Source organism: Vigna unguiculata, unplaced genomic scaffold, assembly GCF_037176805.1.
Source record: "Vigna unguiculata cultivar grain cowpea cultivar isolate G323 ecotype 2 unplaced genomic scaffold, ASM3717680v1 ptg000426l, whole genome shotgun sequence".
Lineage (NCBI taxonomy): Eukaryota > Viridiplantae > Streptophyta > Magnoliopsida > Fabales > Fabaceae > Vigna > Vigna unguiculata.
The window spans coordinates 10,001-32,516 of record NW_028197061.1 but is presented as its reverse complement, the minus strand read 5'-3'; the positions used below and the strand labels follow the sequence as shown (position 1 = coordinate 32,516).

General features: G+C 33.3%; 3 non-coding genes across 3 annotated transcripts; 1 reads left to right on the top strand and 2 right to left on the bottom strand.

The window, feature by feature from the left end:
- Positions 1 to 11,539: 11,539 nt before the first annotated feature.
- On the bottom strand, positions 11,540 to 11,612 carry TRNAF-GAA (transfer RNA phenylalanine (anticodon GAA)). Its single transcript has one exon. It is a non-coding gene; the product is annotated as a tRNA-Phe (tRNA).
- Positions 11,613 to 13,448: 1,836 nt separating this feature from the next.
- TRNAT-UGU (transfer RNA threonine (anticodon UGU)) lies at positions 13,449 to 13,521 on the top strand. The gene has a single exon. It is a non-coding gene; the product is annotated as a tRNA-Thr (tRNA).
- Positions 13,522 to 14,626: 1,105 nt separating this feature from the next.
- On the bottom strand, positions 14,627 to 14,714 carry TRNAS-GGA (transfer RNA serine (anticodon GGA)). Its single transcript has one exon. It is a non-coding gene; the product is annotated as a tRNA-Ser (tRNA).
- Positions 14,715 to 22,516: the final 7,802 nt, after the last annotated feature.

The window sequence follows — 22,516 nt, the reverse complement described above, 5'->3', positions numbered from 1 at the left end:
ATTCAACAGTATAACATGACTTATATACCAGTGTCAACCAATACTAATATCCATAGTATGTTCTTATTCATTAGTATGTTCTTATTCATTTCGGTTTATCCGAATTTACCTTGTTTATCCCATTTCATTGATTCATAAAAAAAGTTTATTTTCTATATATCATTCTATTTATAGAAATAGAGAATAGAAATATAGATATAATACAACATCGATCTACAAAAATGAGTTGCCCGGGACTTGAACCCGGAACTAGTCGGATGAAGTAGATAATTTATTCTTGAATAAAATTCAACAATAGAATAAAACAAGAAAAAATCCCTCCCCAAGCCGTGTTTGCAGTTTTCATTGCACACGGCTTTCCCTATGTATACATCTAAACCTTAATTACTTGCCTAGCAAAAGACTCTAAGAAAGTGAAATATAATATTTAATTCATTAACCCCGAATCTTGACTCTGACTACATGAGCATTTCAAAATCCTATATATAGATATAGAAGACTAAAAAAAATGATTTTTTTATCCTCATTGAATAAAAAGAAGGAAGTTCGTTTTATCAATTTACACCGATTTAAAAAATAACATAACCTATTTTCAATTATAAATAATTGACGAAATCGTTTCTTAAAAGAATATCCAAATACCAAATACGACCTCTATAAAACCTACGCAAAGTAAAAGAAGTTCTTGGAAAAATCAAAGAAAAAAGATCTTCTTCTGTAAAAAATTCTTGCAATAATTTTTCTGAACTTAATTTTTTCAAATAAATGCGCACAGTACTTTTATGCTTACGAGCCAAAGTTTTTATACAAGAAAACCGAAGTATATATTTTATTTGATAGAAACTCTTTTTTTTTGCAGATCCATTGTAATAATGAGAAAAATTTCTGCATATGCGCAAAAACCGGTCAATAATATCAAAATCAGATAAATTGGCCCAAACCGGCTTACTAATAGGATGACCCATTACATTACAAAATTTTGTTTTAGCCAATGATCTCATTAGAGGAATAATGGGAACTATTGTATCAAGTTTTTTTATAACAATTTTAATAAGAAATGAATTTTGCAACATTTGACTTCGTACTACTGAAAGATTTAGTGGAATACTTAAAAAATAGCCTAAAAAGTGAAATGAATACTGAGATAATTCGTTTATATAGATCGTTTCTAGTCCAGCCCAAATATCAAAATGACATTGCCATAAATATATAAAATAGTATTTCCATTTATTTATCAAAAAAGGAGTATTCTTTAAAACCAGAATTGATTTTCCTTGATATCTAACATAATGGATGAAAGTATCCTTAAAGAAGAAGAAAGTATATGAACAATTCTTAGTAGATACTTCTACAAGATGTTTTATTTTTTCATAGAAAAAAATTCGCTCAAAAAAAACGCGAAAATGTTTTAACTGTAACTGAGAGGATTTGTTACGTAGAAAAAGAAAGATAGATTCATATTCCCATACATATAAATTATATAGGAACAAGAAAATTCTTCGATTCCTTTTTGAAAAAAAAGTAAAAATCCATTTTTTTGGAGGAAAAAGACTATTCCAATTATAATAGTAATAAAAAAACAACCTTATTAAATGAAAGAAAGAGACATCTTTTATCGAATATCGCAGGATTTGAACCAAGATTTCCAGATGGATAGGATAGGGTATTCGTATATCTGACTTATGATTTAAATATATCAGTTGATCTTCGAAAAAGGGAAAGATCGAATGAATTGATTGAAAATTTTTATAAGATTTTACGATTTCTAATCCCCTTAAGGAAGAGCTAAATAATTGTAGAGAAAATAGAATCTCCACGACGATACCAAAACCTTCTAATATTATTTGAGAAAAAAAATGATAATTATAACCCACAAAAGTATTTTTTTTAGAATCATTAACAAAAAGAATGAAATGAGTCTGTTGATACATTCGAGTACTTAAACGTTTTACAATTAGTAAACTAAATTTATTGTTATAATCGACATTTTCTATAAAAAAGGACTCATGAGCATAAGCTAGTCCATAAATAGATTCCCGAAAAAAAAGTGGGTATAGGATGTCCTGGTATCGAGATCTACGGAGTTCTAAATATGCTTGATATTGCTCCATTAAAAAAAAAAAAGTCTATTTGGTCAAACAAAGAATCAGAGATTCATTGGATTATCAAATGATACATAGTGCGATATGGTCAAAACAGAAAATTATAGGTATAAATATATACCTAGAGAAGTAAAACCCATTAACGGACTCTCTCTAATCGATTTTTTGCCTAATTTTTGTTCTAGGATAACGAGCTAATTAAGAATCCTTTATTTTTTTTTTACCTAATCGCTCTTTTGATTTTGGAAAAAATATCTTTATCAATATACTCTTTCTTTTACACATTTATCGCTACCCCAAAATACCAAAAGATAATGGAAAATAGCTATATAGTTAGGACTCATAACAAAAATAAACCATTCACCAGAAAAGCTTTTCCCACATCAAGCACTAACCTATTTTTAACGTACAATTAGATGGGGTAATGATCCAAATAAAAAATAAATGAAAGCTCGATGCTTTTTGTTTCCCTATTAGAATTAGAACCACCAAGTTCTATCCCTTTATTAATCAAACCCAACGGAATTTTTTTTGTTACGAGCCAAAAATTCAAACAAAAATTTGAGCTGGATCCTAAAAGAATGAAATATTTTTAGAATTCTTCATTGATACGACATGCTACTTTTTCCAGTCATTCCTTTCTGGATCAGTCGTGGTTTTACAAGCTCTACCGATAGTATCGACGAACCCATTGCTTCATAGAAATGCGTAAAAAATAGAGTCGCTCTTAAAAGCCGAGTACTCTACCATTGAGTTAGCAACCCCATTACAATTTAAAAAATAAGGTGGATATTTATACCCAATCGCAATCAAAAAAATAAAATTACAAAATTGAATTGTCTAAAAAACTAAAAAAAGATATACCACCTATTTAAATACTATGTTCTTGAAATACTATGTTAGAGTTATCCATTATTATTATATATATAAGACTATATATATATTGGTATATATAGATCTAATATTTTCGTATATATATTCGTGTTTACCTTTCAATTCACTTACTTATTCATTAACAAAGTTTTTCTTGTTTGTCTCGCAGAAAGAAAACCAATGAACCTACCATTTGATGAAGTAATAACGCCTATTTAACGTAAGTAAGGTGATCAATTTATTCACGATCGGATTATATTTATTTGATACAGTGTTGTCAATATTAGTATTGAAAAAAAAATACAATCGAATAAATACAATCGAATTAATAAGATTTTCAATCTTATTAATTCGATTATTAGTATTATGTTAGAATTACTTATAAGAAAAATTATTTAAATATATATATATCTTTTTTTATTCTAAAATGATATTCTAAACTAAAAAAACGTATAAAATTATAGAAATATAGAAATCAATAGGAAAATACAAATTTCATATAGAAATGGAACAACTTCCCTATTATGTGAAATTCACATCGAAAAAGGCAATAGCCAGTTTCCCTTATAAATTGTAATCACTTTTTTCGTAAAATATCGTCTACTTACTATGCTTCTATTCCAATACGAAAGATAGAAATCTGTTTAATAATTAAGTATCTTTGTATTCGGCTCAATCCTTCTTTTAGGAAAAGATTGTGCCGAGTTTAATTGCAATTAATCCAAAGTATCCATTGCTTCGAATTCAAATAGTATCCATTGCTTCGAATTCAAATTTGATCTCCTTCCATACTTCGCAAGCAGCAGCTAATTCAGGACTCCATTTGCTAGCCTCACGGATAATTTCATTACCTTCACGAGCAAGATCACGTCCTTCATTTCGAGCCTTCACACAGGCTTCAAGAGCTACTCGATTAGCTACAGCACCTGGTGCATTTCCCCAAGGGTGTCCTAAAGTTCCTCCGCCAAATTGAAGTACGGAATCATCTCCAAAGATTTCGGTCAGAGCAGGCATATGCCAAACGTGAATACCTCCCGAAGCAACAGGCAGAACACCTGGTAGAGAAACCCAATCCTGAGTGAAATAAATACCACGACTTCGATCTTTTTCAACAAAATCATCACGCAGTAAGTCAACAAAACCTAAAGTGATATCTCTTTCCCCTTCAAGTTTACCTACTACGGTACCGGAGTGAACATGATCTCCACCAGACAAACGTAATGCTTTAGCTAATACACGAAAGTGCATACCATGATTCTTTTGTCTGTCGATAACTGCATGCATTGCACGATGTATATGAAGAAGTAGACCATTATCTCGGCAATAATGAGCCAAGCTAGTATTTGCAGTGAATCCCCCTGTTAAATAATCATGCATTACGATAGGAACGCCTAATTCTCTGGCAAATACAGCTCTTTTCATCATTTCTTCGCATGTACCCGCAGTTGCATTCAAGTAATGCCCTTTGATTTCACCTGTTTCAGCCTGTGATTTAAAAATCGCTTCAGCACAAAATAAGAAACGGTCTCTCCAACGCATAAATGGTTGGGAATTCACATTTTCATCATCTTTGGTAAAATCAAGTCCCCCACGAAGACATTCATAAACAGCTCTACCATAATTCTTAGCGGATAACCCCAATTTAGGTTTAATAGTACATCCTAATAGGGGACGACCATACTTGTTCAATTTATCTCTCTCAACTTGGATGCCGTGAGGCGGACCTTGGAAAGTTTTAATATAAGCGGTTGGGATTCGCAAATCCTCCAGACGTAGAGCACGCAGTGCCTTGAACCCAAATACATTACCGACAATAGAAGTAAACATGTTAGTAACAGAACCTTCTTCAAAAAGGTCTAAAGGATAAGCTACGTAAGCAATATATTGATTTTCTTCCCCTAGCAACAGGTTCGATGTGATAGCATCGTCCTTTGTAACGATCAAGACTGGTAAGCCCATCGGTCCACACAGTTGTCCATGTACCAGTAGAAGATTCGGCGGCTACCGCAGCACCTGCTTCTTCAGGTGGAACTCCAGGTTGAGGAGTTACTCGAAATGCTGCCAAGATATCAGTATCTTTGGTTTCATACTCAGGAGTATAATAATTCAATTTATAATCTTTAACACCAGCTTTGAACCCAACACTTGCTTTAGTCTCTGTTTGTGGTGACATAAATCCCTCCCTACAACTCTTGAATTAAGAATTCTTGAAACAATAAGGTCTACTCGATATGACTTAGGAGTTAATGAAATCTTTTACAAAAATCAACTACTATTATCAATTAATCCCAAAGGTTCGTTATGTTATTATTAAATTAAACGATGGTATTTGATTTGTCAAATACATCATTATTGTATACTCTTTTCTATGTATGGCGCAACCCAATCTTTTTTTTTTTTCAATTTGATCTTATTTTTTAATTTTGAAATCGAAAGATCTAATCTAAATAATAATAATAATTTATTCTTAATCTTGACAGTGATATATGTTGTCTATGTAAATCCTAGATGTAAAAATAGGCAGCTTTCTCCCCGGAAAATAAAAAAAGAGGTCAAAAAATAGGGAAACAGAGGGTAAGTCTAAAAAATTGTCTACTGAGGAAATACGAAAGCCAATGATAAAAAAAATGAATTCTAAATTAAGGTACAGGTTCGAATTCCATACAGAATATAGATGATATTTTCTAGAATGATAGAAAAAAAGAAAAGACTTTCGAAAGATTTTATCCAATTGAAATTTTCAAAATAACTGCAGTAAGCTTAAGAATTCAATAATTGAATTTGAATAAGTAAGTAAACAGTTAAAGAGGATTGATGGAATAGTACCAAAAAAATGGAGTACTAACTCCCATTTCTTATTTCTTTTTGAATTAACCGATCAACTTGCTTTCTTATCGAACATTTCTTTTTGATTTAAAAACTTTTTCGGAAAAAAAAATTGGCTTTTGATATGCGAATAAATCCTCCTACTTCCGGTCCTGAAGTTTCTTCGATTGAAAAAAAAAATCTGGGACATATTGACCAAATAATTGGTCCGGTACTAGATGTAGCCTTTCCCCCGGGGAAGATGCCTAATATTTACAATGCTCTGGTAGTTAAGGGTCGAGATACTGTTGGTCAACAAATTAATGTGACTTGTGAAGTACAACAATTATTAGGAAATAATCGAGTTAGGGCTGTAGCTATGAGTGCTACAGATGGTCTAATGAGAGGAATGCAAGTTATTGACACAGGAACTCCCCTAAGTGTTCCAGTAGGCGGAGCAACTCTAGGACGAATTTTCAACGTGCTTGGAGAGCCGATTGATAATTTAGGTCCTGTAGATACTCGTACAACATCTCCCATTCATAGATCTGCGCCTACCTTTATACAATTAGATACAAAATTATCTATTTTTGAAACAGGAATAAAAGTAGTAGATCTTTTAGCTCCTTATCGTCGTGGAGGAAAAATAGGACTTTTCGGTGGAGCTGGAGTGGGTAAAACAGTACTTATTATGGAATTGATCAATAACATTGCCAAAGCTCATGGAGGTGTATCTGTATTTGGCGGAGTAGGTGAGCGTACTCGCGAGGGAAATGATCTTTATATGGAAATGAAAGAATCTGGAGTAATTAATGAACAAAATATTGCAGAATCCAAAGTAGCTTTAGTATATGGTCAAATGAATGAACCACCCGGAGCTCGTATGAGAGTTGGTTTAACTGCCCTAACTATGGCGGAATATTTTCGAGATGTCAATGAGCAAGATGTACTTCTATTTATCGACAATATCTTCCGCTTCGTTCAAGCAGGATCTGAAGTATCTGCCTTATTGGGTCGAATGCCCTCTGCTGTGGGTTATCAACCCACTCTTAGTACTGAAATGGGTTCTTTACAAGAAAGAATCACTTCTACCAAAGAAGGGTCCATAACTTCTATTCAAGCAGTTTATGTACCTGCCGACGATTTAACTGACCCTGCTCCTGCTACGACATTTGCACATTTAGATGCTACTACTGTACTATCAAGAGGATTAGCCGCCAAAGGTATCTATCCAGCAGTAGATCCTTTAGATTCAACCTCAACTATGCTCCAACCTCGAATCGTTGGTGAAGAACATTATGAGACTGCGCAACGAGTTAAACAAACTTTACAACGTTACAAAGAACTTCAAGACATTATAGCTATCCTTGGCTTGGACGAATTATCCGAAGAAGATCGCTTAACCGTAGCAAGAGCACGAAAAATTGAGCGTTTCTTATCACAACCTTTTTTCGTAGCAGAAGTTTTTACCGGTTCGGCTGGAAAATATGTTGGTCTAGTAGAAACAATTAGAGGGTTTAATTTGATTCTTTCTGGAGAATTAGACGGTCTTCCTGAACAAGCCTTTTATTTGGTAGGTAATATCGATGAAGCTACTGCGAAGGCTACGAACTTAGAAACGGAGAGCAATTTGAAGAAATGACTTTAAATCTTTGTGTATTGACCCCCAATCGAATTGTTTGGGATTCAGAAGTGAAGGAAATCATTTTACCTACTAATAGCGGACAAATTGGAGTATTACCTAATCATGCGCCTATTGCCTCAGCTGTCGATATAGGTATTTTGAGAATACGTCTTAAAGACCAATGGTTAACAATGGCTCTGATGGGGGGGTTTGCTAGAATAAATAATAATGAGATAACTGTTTTAGTAAATGATGCGGAAAAGGGTAGTGACATTGATCCACAAGAAGCACAGCAAACTCTTGAAATAGCAGAAACTAATTTGAATAAGGCTGAAGGCAAGAGACAAACAATTGAGGCAAATCTAGCTCTTAGACGAGCTAGAACACGAGTAGAGGCTATCAATGTTATTTCATAACAAGTTGAAATTGATGCGTCCCAATATCCGAAAACAATAAAAAGAAAAAAGAAACAGTCAGAAGAAAAAAGTAAGTAGAAAAGCTTATTAGATACCACAGTCAAAGGTATCTAATAAGTTATAACTATACCTTACCTACTATTGGATTTGAACCAATGACTCCCGCCGTATGAAAGCAATACTCTAACCACTGAGTTAAGTAGGTAATTTAGGACTCCTCCTCAAAAAAAAAAAAAGAAGAGTACCCATCTATCAGATTAATTGATTATAAATGTAAAATTACTGATAAGCAATACCAACCCCCGTTCAAGGGATTCGATCATGTAATATTCATCTTGACAAGCAATTATCTTCATACTATGATAAAATATGTATCAAAAACACAAGGGCTGTAGCTCAGTTAGGTAGAGCACCTCGTTTACACGAGCGCCAATGCTTTTTTTCAGAGGAGTTCATCTTGTAATTAAAAAAGTTTATCTTATAGTAAGAAATCGGTGTCTTACTCCATTTTAAGGAACAAAACAAGAGAACACTAGCCTGACAAAGGGTTTAGCCATAAAATCGAATCCATAATTGATTTGAGATATTGATAAGGTGAATACCCATTTCTCGTCAATGCTAAACATAAAGGGTATAGGGACCTAAAAAAGATTATCTTTTCTTCCTATTTTATGAACTTTAAGGTGTATGAAGTGTCATTTCTTATCTTCTATTTTAATTTTAGTAGGTGGATAAAGAGTCCATTTAACTTAAGTTGATCTAGGCCAGAAGCAGACCTACGTCAAGATAATCCTTCTTTGAAACACTTTGGTAGTGCTCTTTGATTGTTATACAAATAAAAAAGAAGAGCATAGGGAATCATCTCTTTATTCTTTACTGTAAAAAAAAAAAAAGATGGTGGACTAACTAATATTTTTATCAGTTAATGAAAAAGCTCAATGCAAAAAAAAATGCATGTTGGGTTTTGAAAACAATTTAAATCATTTAGATAATAATTAGTTTGATCTGTTTTACCGAGAAGGTCTACGGTTCGAGTCCGTATAGCCCTAATATTCCTACAGATACTAATAATATTAATACTATTTTGGATCGAATAGATCTCATTACTAAGACTATTACTAAAAAAAAAACAATTTGTAACTTTCTATTCGAACATATTCATATTCGATAGAATAATATTAATATTAGTATATTCAGCTAGTCTAAAAAAATGGAGACTTTAGACTAAAAATGAAAATGAATTTGGTATATTTTCTACATTCAGAGGAGTACTTTTATGTTTCTTCTTTACGAATATGATATTTTTTGGGCATTTCTAATAATATCAAGTTTGATTCCTATTTTGGCATTTCTAATTTCTGGAATTTTAGCCCCCATTAGCAAGGGACCGGAAAAACTTTCTAGTTATGAATCCGGAATAGAACCAATAGGCGATGCTTGGTTACAATTTCGAATCCGTTATTATATGTTTGCTCTCATTTTTGTTGTTTTTGATGTTGAAACGGTTTTTCTTTATCCATGGGCAATGAGTTTCGATGTATTAGGGGTATCCGTATTTTTAGAAGCTTTCTTATTCGTGCTTATCCTAATTGTTGGTTCAGTTTATGCATGGCGAAAGGGGGCATTAGAATGGTCTTAATTCTTGACTATTTAGACAATTAGAAAAAAAAATATTGAGACAATTATGAATTCCATTGAGTTTCCCTTACTTGATCAAACAACCCAAAATTCAGTTATTTCAACGACATTAAATGATTTTTCAAATTGGTCAAGATTATCCAGTTTATGGCCGCTTCTTTATGGTACGAGTTGTTGCTTCATTGAATTTGCTTCATTAATAGGATCACGATTCGATTTTGATCGTTATGGACTAGTACCACGATCGAGTCCTAGGCAGGCGGACCTAATTTTAACAGCGGGCACTGTAACTATGAAAATGGCCCCTTCTTTAGTTCGATTATATGAACAAATGCCCGAACCTAAATATGTTATTGCTATGGGAGCCTGTACAATTACGGGGGGGATGTTTAGTACCGATTCTTATAGTACTGTTCGAGGCGTAGATAAGCTAATTCCTGTAGATGTATATTTGCCGGGCTGTCCACCTAAACCGGAGGCCATTATAGATGCTATAACAAAACTTCGTAAGAAAATATCTCGAGAAATATATGAAGATCCAATGAGTTTTCAACGAGAGAATAGATGTTTTACTACCAACCATAAGTTTCATGTTGGATACAGTACTTATACTGACAATTATGGTCAAGAATTTTTCTATCAACCGCCATCTACTTCAGAGATATCGTCTGACACATTTTTTTAAAGTACAATAATAAAAAGCAATTCCTTTTTTAAAAATTTCATCGTATTTTAAAAATTTCATCGTAATAGAAAATACTAATACCAAACTCATAAAAAAAATTTAGGAGAAGCAAAAAATGCAAGGTCGTTTGTCTTCTTGGCTAGTCAAACATGGACTAATTCATAGATCCTTGGGTTTCGATTACCTAGGAATAGAGACTTTACAAATAAAGCCCGAGGATTGGCATTCCATTGCTGTCATTTTATATGTATATGGTTACAATTATCTACGTTCTCAATGTGCCTATGATGTAGCACCCGGAGGACTCTTAGCTAGTGTATATCATTTTACAAGAATAGAGTATGGTATAAATCAACCCGAAGAGGTATGCATAAAAATATTTGTATCAAGAAAAAATCCCAGAATTCCTTCGATTTTTTGGGTTTGGAAAAGTGCGGATTTTCAAGAAAAGGAATCTTATGATATGTTGGGAATCTCTTATGATAGTCATCCGCGTCTAAGACGTATTTTAATGCCCGAAAATTGGATAGGATGGCCTTTGCGTAAAGATTATATTGCTCCAAATTTTTATGAAATACAAGATGCTCACTAAATGATAAAAATAATAAACTAATCCAAACTTCTGCAACCCCAGTCAAAGAATATAAGTACATTCTGTTATAGATCAGACAAAATAATTGATTGACATTAAATCAGGCAGAGTAATGGAAGTTGCATTCAGATATTATTATGTGAGAAATCACAAAATTCAGAAATAATAGAATGAATAATTATAGGGTTTAAAATAGGATGGATAGGAGTTTCTTAAGATTCTAAAACAAAAACAATACTGAGTTCTTATCAGCCAAGCCAATAAAAGAAATAGGATGAACTGCAAAAATTCTTTATCTTTATAATAAACTAATTCTTTATCTTTATAATAAACTATATAACGTGCACATCACCATCAATTATACGGCCACGAAAAAAAAAACACAAAGAAAAGGGCTCGATTCTATTTTGGTAATCCTTCTCAGATGAATTCTTAATATTCTCACTCCACCCCAGAACTTCGACTTTTAGGTCTTTTAACCAACTAATTAAACCACTCGAATATTATGGAAATAGAAACCTTTTTTTGTATCGCAGAAAAAAAAGGAAAAAAATAGATAAAGAATTCATTATCTATATATCTATATCTATATATATATAGATACTATAGATAAGCGAATATACCTAATAAAAAATTGCATCTATTCTTTAATCATCTAGGAAAAGTATATCTACAGATACCTAAATAGATCAAAGAAATATGTTATGTATCAGAATCTAGAAGAACACAAATTTGTATGAGTATCTATCCCCCATATTCATTAAAATGAATATGGGGGATAGATACTCATACAAATGAATCTTGTGTCAGGAACCAGATTTGAACTGGTGACACGAGGATTTTCAGTCCTCTGCTCTACCAACTGAGCTATCCCGACCATTCTTGAAGCTTAATACTTTGATTTTAAAAGATTTTTAAAATCTATGTTAATGAATCTATATCAACTAAGTAAAAAAAAAGTTTGTAAGTGAGTTTCCGCAGTAATAATTATTTTTTATTGTTAATCGTTAATTACGCATATGAAAATTCCTTGCTAAAAAATAAGATATTAATTTATACATTTCTGATTAAAAAAAATTCTATGTGTTTCACATATATATTTATATCTATTCCAAAACTCGTCCCTTGTCATTATGATAGATAAGAAAATTATGATAGATAGGAAATTGATGAAAATAAAAATTCCAATTTCGTTGGGAAATAATAAATCGAATAAAACACATAAATAAGGACTTCAAGATAGAGAGGATATAGGAAAAAAATTAGAAAATGAAAAAGTATTTTTGGGGATAGAGGGACTTGAACCCTCATGATTTCTTAAGTCGACGGATTTTCCTCTTACTTTCAATTTCATTGTTGTCGGTATTGACATGTAGAATAGGACTCTATCTTTATTCTCATCTGATTTATCAGTTCTTCAAGGGTTTTAGCCGATTATGATGAAGTGAATAATTTCATCAATAAATATTCCATCTTTTCTTCAACTTCGAATTGATTTGATTCACATTTTTCATTTGTGAATATTTTTATCACAAATAGATCTTCAATAATAAAATAAAAAGTAACAAATTGAAAGAGTATTTCAGTATATATATATGTTTCTAAATGTTTATCTTTGATCCATTCCTGTAATTTTGGTGAAAGGATTCTTTTACTAATGCAATAAAAAAAGTCGTCAATTTCGTTTGTTAGAACAGCTTCCATAGAGTCTCTGCACCTATCCCTTTTTTATTATCACTTTCTGAATTTTTATTTGTTTTCAGAAAACAGGATTTGGCTCAGGATTGCCCATTGTGAATTCCAGGGTTTCTCTGAATTTGAAAATTATTACTTGGTAAGTTTCCATACCAAAACTCAATCCAATTAAGTCCGTAGCGTCTACCAATTTCGCCATATCCCCATCTTTTTTTTTATTTGAATCTGATTATAATAGAATGCTTTTTTTTTCATTTCTATTATGAGAATTATGCGGGAACTTTTGAATTCATTAAATACATATTATTTTATTAAATATTAAAAACCCCTTTCTCCAATTTTATAGATTTTATTTCATCTATATTGGATACCTTTATTTGTTTGAATCAGAACTAATTCTAATATCTATATATTAACAATTCAATATACACAGATATAGACCACATATCTACTTATCTTCTATGTACCTACTTATCTTCTTTTTTCATACAATTTAGAATACTCGAATGGTCGATTCTTTTTTTTTTTTTGTTTTTGCTTAAAAAAAAAAAGAAAATAAACAATCCATTTATTCATATACAATTTATATAACTAAAACGAATCTAGTGGCTAAAAAAAACCATTCTTTTAATTGAATATAATATAGAATTAGACATTTACTTAGAAATATGGAATTCCTTAATAAATATTTACTAAAATTTATATTTATTCAAATTTACTTTAAGTACTAATAAATAATCTTTTTGAAAGAAATCAATTTAATAATATATATCTAGAATAGTAGATCGAAATAAATTATATTAAATAAATTATATTAATATAATATTAATTATTATCTTGCACTTTATGTTATCAGATAAAATAAATAATAGAAATAATAAAAATTGGGTTTGATTTTCTATATTTTCTTTCTCTATTTTTGATGTTTGTATTAATTTGAATTTTGTTATAAATAACTAAAAATTGATAACTAAGATCCCATTCAATTCTTCTGCATATGTATATTTCGTTTACATTAGCCGGTTTAGCTCAGAGGTTAGAGCATCGCATTTGTAATGCGATGGTCATCGGTTCGAATCCGATAACCGGCTTTTCTCTATTTGTTTTTTACATAATTGATAATATCTTTTTTAGAAATAAAAAATTGGGAGAGTTCGATCTCTGCGGAAGAAATCAAGAAATTAACCTACTTTTTTGTATTCTTTTATATACAATAAATTCGGATATTGATAAAATTCATCTAATTCTTCTTTGTACTATAAAACTTTAGTAGATTTCGCTTCATTTAGAATTCTATAATATTTTTCATTTCGTTTAGTTTTCATTTCGATTTATAAGATTTTTCATTTTAAAAAAGGAGTTTTTATGTCACGTTACAGAGGACCTCGTTTCAAAAAAATACGTCGTCTAGGATATTTACCAGGACTTACTAGTAAAAGGCCAACAGTCAAAAACGAATTTCGAAATCAATTGCGCTTCAGTAAAAAATCTCAATATCGTATTCGTTTAGAAGAAAAACAAAAATTGCGTTTTCATTATGGTCTTACAGAACGACAATTGCTTAAATACGTTCGTATCTCCGGAAAAGCTAAAGGATCAACTGGTCAGGTTTTATTACAACTACTTGAAATGCGCTTGGATAACATACTTTTTCGATTGGGTATGGCTGCGACTATTCCTCAAGCCCGCCAATTTATAAACCATAGACATGTTTTAGTTAATGGTCGTATAGTGGATATACCAAGTTATCGTTGTAAACCTCAAGATATTATTACAGCAAAGGATGAACAAAAATCTAAAACTCTTATTCAAAATTATTTTGATTCAGCCCCCCATGAGAAATTGCCAAATCATTTGACTGTTCACCCTTTCCAATATAAAGGTTTAATTAATCAAATAATAGATAATAAATGGGTTGGTTTGAAAATAAATGAATTACTGGTTGTAGAATATTATTCTCGTCAAACTTAAACTTAACTAAAATAACAAGAGTTTTTTTTACAAGGATTTTCTGCTATTCATATATCATAGACATGGATATGCGAAAATTTTTATTCCTTGCCCACCCGTTATCCACTATTTTTTGTATTACCGAAAAATGAGGAATATAAAGTTGTCCATATCAACAAACAAATTTGAAATATGAAATAATGGTATGCATTGGGATGAGTAATATTGATGAATTTGGTAAAGATTCGGAAAGAGAGGGATTCGAACCCCCGGTAAACAAAAAGCCTACATAGCAGTTCCAATGCTACGCCTTGAACCACTCGGCCATCTCTCCTATATAATGATGCCCAGAAACCGGTTGAATGTTGAATAGTGAATCAATCCTATTTTTCATAAATGCATAAAACCTATTCAAACTATAAAAATACAAAGTAAAATTAAAAAAAAACCTCCTACAAGGTCTTAGGATAAACAAATTTGATTGATGAGTTCATTTTTACGTTATTTCGCACTGTATTATAATTATACAATTCCTTTATTTGTGGGATTGATTTCTCACACCATGATTAATTAAATTATAGAATGGATTTCTACCTATGCCTAGATCTCGGATAAATGAAAATTTTATAGATAAGACCTTTTCAATTGTAGCCAATATCTTATTACGAATAATTCCGACAACTTCAGGAGAAAAAAGGGCATTCACTTATTACAGAGATGGTGTGATTTGATTCCATTTTTTTTGACCGATTTCGGTCAAAAAAAAATGGAATGGAAAAACCCCACGCGTGTTGAAGGTGAAATTTGTAAATAAAAGGATTAATTCCTTCTGTCGTGTATCCTCGATTAATGAAGCCTTATATGCTTGAATTTTAGGTTTCTAGTATTAAGCGAAAGGTTATACCTATACTTATGGGGTTAGGTCAACCCCAAATTACTAGTACTGATAGGCAACATTGGGAAAGAAGCACTACGCTTGGGAATCAAGGACACGAAAACTTTGTATCTATCTATATCCATGGCTTATCGAGATTGGGACTAACAGGAATGGTTGGGACAATAAATATCCATCTCGTTCATATTTTGGATACCCATAGAACCATCGAAGATTATTGAGGTGACTAATTCCAGGAAATTAAGCAGCGTAGAGGACAAAGAAATTGTTGAAGTTCTTATTTTTTTTTATCAAGTACCTACATACTTAATGTTAAGAAATAATTTTTGACAGGAAGGTTGGCTAGAGATTTATTGTAAAAACACTAGCTCTGTTCAGTTGAGAATGAGAATACTGGAATATTTTTTGATTTGATGGATTTTTCTCATTACACACATAAGGGGGGAGCCGTATGAGATGAAAATCTCACGTACAGTTCTGGAGCGGAGATTCTTTGAACCGAATGACGACCGTAACGGATGTCAGCTCAATCTGAAGGAAATTATGCAGAAGCTTTACAGAATTATTATGAGGCTATGCGACTGGAAATTGATCCCTATGATCGAAGTTATATACTTTATAACATAGGCCTTATTCACACAAGTAACGGAGAACATACTAAAGCTTTGGAATATTATTTTCGGGCGCTCGAACGAAACCCATTTTTACCCCAAGCTTTTAATAATATGGCCGTGATCTGTCATTACGTGCGACTATCTCCACTATAGAAAGAAAAAAGAAAAGAACAAGCAAATCCACAAATTTTAATATAAGAAATATAGAAATATAAATAATTATAAATAAGAAAGGCTTTCTACATATATATATCGTTCAAAACAACGATTTTTATCAGCTGTAGCAAAGAAACTTCATAGAAGTAAAAATATGAAGAAATCGATATGTCTAGATACCCTCTTTTTCTATGGATAAAAGATCTAATTGATAAAGGAAGCATCGTAAGGATCAATTAACACGGTTTTCAATCGATATAATAAAAACTGCTTCCTTATCTCATGATAAATAAAGAAGTCAGGAATCCACTTATGTAATAAAAAGGATCCCCTGGTATTTTGAGCAGCGGTGTAGTATCAAATCCCAAAGATAGAAAGTATTTTCTCTTTACTTATAAGAACTTATAAGATAAGAAAGAAAAAACTTTTACCAAGATTCTATAGAAATGAATCTATCATATATTTTTGTATATGATATATAAAATCGAGATAGTTACCTTTCAGAAAATTAGAATTAGGGCGTTAATGCCAATGCTTGATTCCCTTTTCTGAAGGTAGGAGAAAAGATAAAACTAAAAAAAAAGATGAAATTCTTTGAAATTCTTTATTTATTAGTAAAAATGAAAGTTTGAAACTCATATTAATAATTTCTTTTTTTCTTTTAGTTAACTTCAAGATAATAGAACAAAAAAAGAATTGACTACTGAGCCGTATGAGTCAGGAAATTCTCAAGTACGGTTCTAAGGAAAGGAATTGACTCACCTATTTCGACCGAGGAGAACAGGCCATTCGGCAGGGAGACTCAGAAGTTGCGGAGTCTTGGTTTAATCAAGCCGCTGAATATTGGAAACAAGCTATAGCTCTCACCCCCGGTAATTATATTGCAGCACAGAATTGGTTGAAGATCACAGGGCGTTTTGAATAAGAACACTCTGTTTCTTTTTTTTCTTATATATTTATCTATCTATATAAAGATATAGATAGATAAATATATATTGTTATAAATTCTTGTTTCTTGTCCCTATCAAATTCAAAAATCATTTCTATAGGAACGACCAATCACATAATTTAAATATATCCCTTCTAATTTTGTTCGATTTTGTCTAGTATTTCATAGAAATAAACGAGATGTGGATACAGTAGATAATTTTCTCCTTTTTTCTGTTATTTAAACTAATATTCAATCAAATTAAGAAAAGAGACCTTCAAAAAAAGAAATAAAATATAGGTATATTGCCTAATAATGAATGCTAATGCCTGCTCAATTTGAAATAGAGTACATACTTATACTTTATCTAAAAAAAAAAATAAAATCTAAGGAATAGAATTAGAATAAAATCTGAATACATTTGATTAGGCTGCACGAAAAATTATTGAACTTCCATTCAGAGTTCCCAAAAAGGTCTTAGAAGATTAAAATAGGTCCGTTGAGCGCCTCACTCTTATGTCATAATAGATTCGAACACTTGCCCCGAATTGACTTCGAGATCATAATTGTTCTAGTGAAAAACTAAAGAAATGAAATTTACTAAGATATCCAATACATGAGAGATAGGAGAGAACAAAACTCAATAGAAACATCTCTAATAAGTTCACTAATTCTGTTTTATGTTGGCAGGTCTCTTTGTATGTGTTGTCTGGAAAGAGGAGGACTCAATGATTATTCGTTCACCGGAACCAGAAGTTAAAATTTTGGTAGATAGGGATCCTATAAAAACTTCTTTTGAGGAATGGGCAAAACCTGGTCATTTCTCAAGAACAATAGCTAAGGGACCAGATACTACTACTTGGATCTGGAACCTACATGCTGACGCTCATGATTTTGATAGCCATACTAATGATTTAGAGGAGATTTCCCGAAAAGTTTTTAGTGCGCATTTTGGCCAACTCTCTATCATCTTTCTTTGGCTGAGTGGCATGTATTTTCATGGTGCTCGTTTTTCCAATTATGAGGCATGGTTAAGTGATCCTACTCACATTAGGCCTAGTGCTCAGGTGGTTTGGCCAATAGTGGGTCAAGAAATATTGAATGGTGATGTAGGGGGGGGGTTCCGAGGAATACAAATAACCTCTGGTTTTTTTCAGATTTGGAGAGCATCTGGAATAACTAATGAATTACAACTCTATTGTACTGCAATTGGTGCATTGGTCTTTGCAGCCTTAATGCTTTTTGCTGGTTGGTTTCATTATCACAAAGCTGCTCCAAAATTGGCTTGGTTCCAAGATGTAGAATCTATGTTGAATCACCATTTGACAGGGCTCCTAGGGTTGGGGTCTCTTTCTTGGGCAGGACATCAAATACATGTATCTTTACCGATTAACCAATTTCTAAATGCTGCAGTAGATCCCAAAGAGATACCACTTCCTCATGAATTTATCCTAAATCGGGATCTTTTGGCTCAACTTTATCCGAGTTTTTCCGAGGGAGCAACCCCATTTTTTACCTTGAATTGGTCAAAATACGGAGAATTTCTTACTTTTCGTGGAGGATTAGATCCAGTAACTGGAGGTTTATGGCTGACCGATATTATACACCATCATTTAGCTATTGCAATTCTTTTCTTGATAGCGGGTCACATGTATAGGACCAACTGGGGTATTGGTCACAATATAAAAGACATTTTAGAGGCACATAAAGGTCCATTTACAGGCCAGGGTCATAAAGGTATATATGAGATTCTAACAACGTCATGGCATGCTCAATTATCTATTAATCTAGCTATGTTAGGCTCTTTGACCATTGTTGTAGCTCACCATATGTATTCTATGCCTCCTTATCCATACCTAGCTACTGACTATGGTACACAACTGTCATTGTTTACACATCACATGTGGATTGGTGGATTTCTCATAGTCGGTGCTGCTGCGCATGCAGCGATTTTTATGGTAAGAGATTATGATCCGACTATTCGATACAACGATCTATTAGATCGTGTCCTTAGACATCGTGATTCAATCATATCACATCTTAACTGGGTATGTATCTTTTTAGGTTTTCACAGTTTTGGTTTGTATATTCATAATGATACCATGAGCGCATTAGGGCGCCCTCAAGATATGTTTTCAGATACTGCTATACAATTACAGCCGATCTTTGCTCAATGGATACAAAATACCCACGCTTTAGCACCTGGCACAACAGCCCCAGGTGCAGCAACAAGTACCAGTTTGACTTGGGGAGGTGAAAATTTAGTAGCAGTGGGCGGTAAAGTTGCTTTGTTACCTATTCCTTTAGGAACTGCGGATTTTTTGGTCCATCATATTCATGCATTTACAATTCATGTAACAGTATTGATACTCTTAAAGGGTGTTCTATTTGCTCGTAGTTCACGATTGATACCGGATAAAGCAAATCTAGGTTTTCGTTTCCCTTGTGATGGACCTGGAAGAGGGGGGACATGCCAAGTATCCGCTTGGGATCATGTCTTCTTAGGACTATTTTGGATGTACAATTCAATTTCCGTAGTTATATTCCATTTCAGTTGGAAAATGCAGTCAGATGTTTGGGGTAGTATAAGTGATCAAGGGATAGTAACTCATATCACAGGAGGAAATTTTGCGCAGAGTTCCATTACCATTAATGGGTGGCTTCGTGATTTCTTATGGGCGCAGGCATCCCAGGTAATTCAGTCTTATGGTTCTTCATTATCTGCATATGGTCTTTTTTTCTTGGGTGCACATTTTGTATGGGCTTTTAGTTTAATGTTTCTATTCAGCGGGCGTGGTTATTGGCAAGAACTTATTGAATCCATTGTTTGGGCTCATAATAAATTAAAAGTTGCTCCTGCTACTCAGCCCAGAGCCTTGAGCATTGTACAAGGACGTGCTGTAGGAGTAACACATTACCTTCTAGGTGGAATTGCCACAACATGGGCATTCTTCTTAGCAAGAATTATTGCAGTAGGATAATAGCTAGGAGGATTTGAAAATCATTATGGCATTAAGATTTCCAAGCTTTAGTCAAGGCTTAGCTCAAGACCCCACTACTCGTCGTATTTGGTTTGGTATTGCTACCGCACATGACTTCGAAAGTCATGATGATATTACTGAGGAACGTCTTTATCAGAATATTTTTGCTTCTCATTTCGGGCAATTAGCAATCATTTTTCTGTGGACTTCCGGGAATCTCTTTCATGTAGCTTGGCAAGGTAATTTTGAGACATGGGTACAGGATCCTTTACATGTAAGACCTATTGCTCATGCAATTTGGGATCCTCATTTTGGTCAACCAGCTGTAGAAGCTTTTACTCGAGGGGGTGCTCTAGGTCCTGTTAATATAGCCTATTCTGGTGTTTATCAGTGGTGGTATACAATCGGTTTACGTACTAATGGGGATCTTTATACTGGAGCTATTTTTCTATTAATACTTTCTATTATATCTTTAATAGCAGGTTGGTTACACCTACAACCAAAATGGAAACCGAGTGTTTCGTGGTTTAAAAATGCCGAATCCCGCCTCAATCATCATTTGTCAGGACTATTCGGAGTAAGTTCCTTGGCTTGGACAGGGCATTTAGTTCATGTTGCTATTCCGGGGTCCAGGGGGGAATCCGTTCGATGGAACAATTTATTAGATATCTTGCCGCACCCCGAGGGATTAGGTCCATTTTTTACAGGTCAGTGGAATCTTTATGCTCAAAACCCAGATTCCAATAATCATATATTTGGTACCCCTCAAGGAGCAGGAACTGCTATTCTAACACTTCTCGGAGGATTTCATCCGCAAACTCAAAGTTTATGGTTAACTGATATTGCACACCATCATTTGGCTATTGCGTTTATTTTTCTAGTTGCTGGCCATATGTATAGAACTAATTTCGGGATTGGTCACAGTATTAAAGATCTTTTAGAAGCACATACTCCTCCGGGGGGTAGATTGGGGCGTGGGCATAAGGGTCTTTATGATACAATCAATAATTCAATTCATTTTCAATTAGGTCTTGCTCTAGCCTCTTTAGGGGTTATTACTTCCTTGGTAGCACAACACATGTACTCTTTACCTGCTTATGCGTTTATAGCGCAAGACTTTACTACTCAAGCTGCCTTATATACTCATCATCAATATATAGCAGGCTTCATTATGACAGGGGCTTTTGCTCATGGAGCTATCTTTTTTATTAGAGATTATAATCCAGAGCAGAATCAAGATAATGTCTTGGCAAGAATGTTAGACCATAAAGAAGCTATCATATCCCACTTAAGTTGGGCTAGCCTCTTTCTGGGGTTCCATACTCTGGGACTTTATGTCCATAACGATGTCATGCTTGCTTTTGGTACTCCGGAGAAACAAATTTTGATTGAACCTATATTTGCCCAATGGATACAATCTGCTCATGGTAAAACTTCCTATGGGTTCGATATACTTTTATCTTCAACGAACAGTCCGGCGTTCAATGCGGGACGAAGCATATGGTTGCCTGGTTGGTTAAACGCTGTAAATGAGAATAGTAATTCTCTATTCTTAACAATAGGGCCTGGAGACTTCTTGGTTCATCATGCTATTGCTCTTGGTTTACATACAACTACTTTGATTTTAGTAAAAGGTGCTTTGGATGCGCGTGGTTCTAAGTTAATGCCTGATAAAAAAGATTTTGGTTATAGTTTTCCTTGTGATGGCCCGGGACGAGGCGGAACTTGTGATATTTCCGCTTGGGACGCATTTTATTTGGCAGTTTTCTGGATGTTAAATACCATTGGATGGGTTACTTTTTATTGGCATTGGAAACACATTACACTATGGCAGGGTAATATTTCACAGTTTAATGAATCTTCTACCTATTTGATGGGATGGTTAAGAGATTATCTATGGTTGAACTCTTCACAACTTATCAATGGATATAACCCTTTTGGTATGAATAGTTTATCAGTCTGGGCATGGATGTTCTTGTTTGGACATCTTGTTTGGGCTACTGGATTTATGTTCTTAATTTCTTGGCGCGGATATTGGCAGGAATTGATTGAAACTTTGGCATGGGCTCATGAACGTACACCTTTGGCTAATTTGATTCGATGGAGAGATAAACCAGTGGCTCTTTCCATTGTGCAAGCAAGATTGGTTGGACTAGCCCACTTTTCCGTAGGTTATATATTTACTTATGCAGCCTTCTTAATTGCCTCTACATCGGGCAAATTCGGTTAATTGAATTCTTTATTATATATATCTGGCAAGAATCTCATTTCCTTCTATAGGGAAGAGAAGCCACTTATACATCTAGGATCCGACTTCTATCATTGATGCTAATAGCAAATTAACCATTATGGCAAGGAAAAGTGTTATTCAGAGGGAAAAGAAGAGACAAAAATTGGAACAGAAATATCATTTGATTCGCCGATCCTCAAAAAAAGAAATAAGCAAAGTTCCGTCGTTAAGTGAGAAATGGGAAATTCATGGAAAATTAGAATCACTACCGCGTAATAGTGCACCTATACGTCTTCATCGACGTTGTTTTTCGACCGGAAGACCGAGAGCTA